Here is a 4,991-nt window from a genome sequence, read left to right as displayed (position 1 = left end):
TTCTTCATTTTATTTGATCTTCCTTTTAGATATGATTCCATTGTTGTGCTGGATGATATTCTACTTTTGTTAACTCACTTGACACCTTATCTTATGGGCCATGTTAGCTGTTGTAATCATTCAGTGTCAGTTGTTAAAAAATGTTTACTGGTATGATACGGTGCTTTTTGTCCGATTTTGCTTTTTATCCGATAATTTTGCTTTTTGTCCAACACTTTTGCTTTTTGTCTGTTGCTTTTTGTCCGATAATTTTGCTTTTTGTCTGACACTTTTGCTTTTTGTCCGTTTTGCTTTTTGTCCGATAATTTTGCTTTTTGTCCGACACTTTTACTTTTTGTCCGTTGCTTTTTTAGCTCACCTGGCCCAGAGGGCTAAGTGAGCTTTTCTCATCACTTGGCATCCGTCGTCGTCGTTGATTTTTACAAAAATCTTCTCCTCTGAAACTACTGGCAAAATTTAAGCAAATATGGCCAAAATCATCCTTAGTGTAAACATATTTTATTAATTAAATTCAAGATAAATAATGTACACAATTTGGCATTTACATATTAATACAATTGAATAATTAATAGGATCCGGAAACAAGCTGTTAACTTGTTTTAATCTGTTTCCTGATTCAAATAAGAACATTTCATATTGTAATACTCAAGGAGTAGAATGTATAAAATTAAACAATGTTACACTAGATGGAAAACAAACAAGACATATAATAAGGTTGTGAACACAAGAAGAGAGAAAAAAAAATCAGATACATCGGAAGTACAATGATAAAGTGCATGTTTCTGAATGGACACAATTATTTAAGATATAAATATGCACTGTAGACTTGTTGAACAAGATGTTTGAAATTATATGACAAATCTTTTGCTACTGAGTATGAATGTTTGAACTGCCAAGAATATTTCAATGTTTTGTTCGTAGCTGAGTTCCGTTGAACCGTATAGCAAAATTTCTTCTGACAAGAAGTGTATGATTCTGATGTTTTAAAAATGCTGTTCATGCATGATGTGAAATCGGGGACAGTGCAACAAGTAATGCGCTGTTGTTTCTATAGCACCACATAAACAAAGTGGTGAGGCCACTATATTTTTAACAAAAAGATGTTGATTTAGAGAACTTCATTGCATTTAAAGTCTTGAGTGATAAATTTGACCTAATCGCTTACCATGTAATAATAATCATCCTTAGGGTATCTTGTTTCAAAAAAATATCCGATGACACCCCCCTCCCCAATAATCAAGATGGCCACCATGGCTAAAAATAGAACATTGGGGTAAAATGTAGATTTTGGCTTATATCTCTAAAACTAAAGCATTTAGAGCCAATCTGACAGGGGTAAAAATGTTCATCAGTTCAAGTTCTATCTGCCCGAAATTTTTCAGAAACATCAGACAACGCGTTTTTGGGTTGCTGCCCCTGAATTGGTAATTTTAAGGAAAATTTGCAGTTTTTGGTTTTTAATTGATTGGAGTTTTATTTTAAAGTCGTTATAACGACTAAGCTTACTTGTTATAACGACTTAGCTTACTTGTAATAACGAGTTAGCTAACAACTTAGCTTACTTGTAATAACAAGTTAGCTAACAACTTAGCTAACTTGTTCTAACGACTTAACTTACTCGTTTAAACAACTTAACTAACTTGTTTACTTAAAAACTACTTATTGTAAACACACAGAGTTATGTTTGATTATAATATTTTTATGCCCCCGCCATAGCGGAGGGGGCATTAAGTTTTATCATTGTCCGTCTGTCCGTCCGTCTGTCCGTCAGTCTGTCCGTCCGTCCGTACGTCCCAAAGTTGGTTTCCGTTCTCTAACTTTAGTTTGCCTCAACCAAATGTTATGAAACTTATACACAATGCTTATTACCACTAAATACAGATCAAGTTTGAATTTTGGTGGCGTCACTTTTACCGTTCTAGAGTTGTGCTCCTTTACAAATGGAAAAATTGCTAAATTTTTCATTTTTGTTCTCTAACTTAAGTTTGCCTCAACCAAATGTTATGAAACTTATACACAATGCTTATTACCACAATATACAGATCAAGTTTGAATTTTGGTGCTGTCACTTTTACTGTTCTAGAGTTATTCCCTTTACAAATGGAAAAATTGTTAAATTTTTCTCTTTTTTTTTCTGAATATCAAGTCATTTTTAGCTCACCTGGCCTGAAGGGCCAAGTGAGCTTTTCTCATCACTTGGCGTCCGTTGTCCGTCGTCGTCATCGTCCGTCGTGGTAAGCTTTTTACAAAAATCTTCTCCTCTGAAACCATTGGACCAAATTTAACCAAACTTGGCCACAATCATCATTATGGTATCTAGTTTAAAAAAAGTGTCCGATGACCCTGCCAACCAACCAAGATGGCCGCCATGGCTAAAAATAGAACATAGGGGTAAAATGTAGATTTTGGCTTATATCTCTGAAACCAAAACATTTAGAGTAAATCTGACTCGGGTAAAACTGATTATCAGGTCAAGATCTTTCTGCCCTGAAATTGTCAGACAAATCTGACAACCTGTTGTTGGGTTGCTGCCCCTGAGTTAGTAATTTTACAAAAATTTTGCAGTTTTTTGTTATTATCTTAGATATAATTATAATATCTAATATCTAATACTATTAATTATGATTTTAACCCTATTTTACATGATTTCCAAAGCATCAGTAAATACAGGTGAGCGACACAGGCTCTTGAGAGTCTCTAGTTAAAATTGAAGTTATCTCCCTTTCTCCATTATTATAGTTGAATCAACTACAATCAATGCTTTATACAATGGAATGTTTAATTTTGCCTTCCACTGATAAATTAAAGCAATTTTTACCTTTCATTTCTAAAAATATTTTAAAGTCTTCTTTGAAAATTGGAGTTATCTTTCTTTGTGCATAATGGGAGTTGAATCAACTACACCAATGCTTTATACAATGCAATATTCAATTTTACTTCCTACTGATAAATTAAAGCAATCTTTACCATTCAGTGCTTACAAGCACTTTGATTACCGTTCTAGGGTTATGCCCCTTTACAAATGAAAAATTTGCTGAATTTTTCATTTCCGTTCTCTAACTTGAGTTTGTCTTAACTAAATGTAATTTCTAAAAATATCAATGTCATTATTCAAGTAATTTTTATACAACCGACCGCAAAAAAATTTTGTGGTCGTATATTGGTATGACGTTGGCGTCGTCGTCGTCCGAAGACACATTGGTTTTCGCACTCTAACTTTAGTTTAAGTGAATGGATCTCTATGAAATTTTACCATAAGGTTCAATACCACAAAAGGAAGGTGGGGATTGATTTTGGGGGTTATGGTACCAACAGTTAAGGAATTAGGGGCCAAAAAGGGGCCAAAAATAAGCATTTTTGTAACTTCCAGACATAACTTGTGTGTTAGTGTATGGATCTCTCTGACATTGTACCACAAGGTTCCATATTACAAAGGGAATGCTGGGATTGATTTTGGGGGTAATTGCCTCCAAATTTTTTGGAATTAGGGGCCAAAAAGGGGCAAAAAACAAGCATTTTTCTAGTTTCATGACAATAACTTGTGTGTAAGTGTATGGATCTCTCTGACATTGTACCACAAGGTTCCATATCACAAAGGGAATGCTGGGATTGATTTTGGGGGTAATTACCTCCAAATTTTAGGAATTAGGGGCCAAAAAAGGGGAAAAAAACAAGCATTTTTCTAGTTTCTAGACAATAACTTGTGTTCAAGTGTATGGATCTCCCTGAAATTTTACTGCAAGGTACCATACCACAAAGGGAAGGCTGGGACTGAGTTTGGGGGTGATGAATCATAAGGGGGTTCAAAAAAATTTTTTGGGGGGGGATTTTTTTTTCGTTTTTTTCTTTAAAATTTTCCATTTTAAATTGGTTATTTCTGATTTATATATAAAAGCAAATAATAATGATATTGTTTGAATAGGTAAATTTAAAATTTTTAAGTTCTTAGACCACATTCATTCTGTGTCAGAAACCTATGCTGTGTCAAATATTTAATTACAATCCAAATTCAGTGCTGTATCAAGCATGAATGTTAACCAGTATATTAGTCCCAGCTTGTATCACATATTGATTTGTAAAATTCAACCGTCTGGGTAACGGAGACTAGTTCCAGATTTGATTTTATTTCTCTTTTCGGGAGTAATAACCCGGGATACAGTCATATTTCTTTGGTTGGTACATGCATACTCTATTGATAAGAAATATACCGAAAACTTAATCACATTTACGGATTAGTATTAAAAGTATCGCATTTCAGTGAGGAGGGAAAAAAAACAATGACTTCTACTTTTGCCGCCCTACAGACTTGACCAATTTTAAAATAAACACTGTTGGTGTATTTATTTCAAATGTTTCTATTAAAAAAGTGTTTTATATTTAGAAATGCACTATCTGTATCTAAAATATTGTGCACATCTATTTCGTTATAAGAATTAAGTAAATGCTAAGTAGCCTTTTAATTACTTTCCCCCCTCCTTTCGAGTTTGTCAAACAACAATTAACTACTTGGCTGACAATGCTGTTGTGTTAACCAAAGTGTCCTTATTACTTGAATAGCCTCGAACGTCTTAACGGTACGCCATTTGGAAATAGTTGCTAGACAATTCCGAAATTTAAAGATTAATACAGTTTATCTCAATAAATAGCTACACATGTCTTCCTTAAACTTTGCGATAGTGTTCCAAAAGTTAAAGCATTGTTTGTTATATTTGAAATATGACGAAATTATTACCAGACTTAAATGACATTTTTAAACTAAAATGTTGCAAAATATTTTGGAGCGACGGATAGACGGCCGTTCGTATATCAGTGCAAATGGTGACTATATATCACTAGCGGAAAGAAGAAACTGTGCGTATAAGCTATAAAATGTCGAAAATGTATGCACTTCCACGTGCAGCAAACCCCGACACCATTTACCATAGTGGTAAAACAATTCAAACGAGAAAAACCAACGGATTGATTGATTTACAAAACTGTATACGACCATA

This window comes from Mytilus californianus, unplaced genomic scaffold (assembly GCF_021869535.1).
Source record: "Mytilus californianus isolate M0D057914Y unplaced genomic scaffold, xbMytCali1.0.p SCAF_3, whole genome shotgun sequence".
Taxonomy (NCBI): domain Eukaryota; kingdom Metazoa; phylum Mollusca; class Bivalvia; order Mytilida; family Mytilidae; genus Mytilus; species Mytilus californianus.
This window is presented reverse-complemented; position numbering follows the sequence as displayed.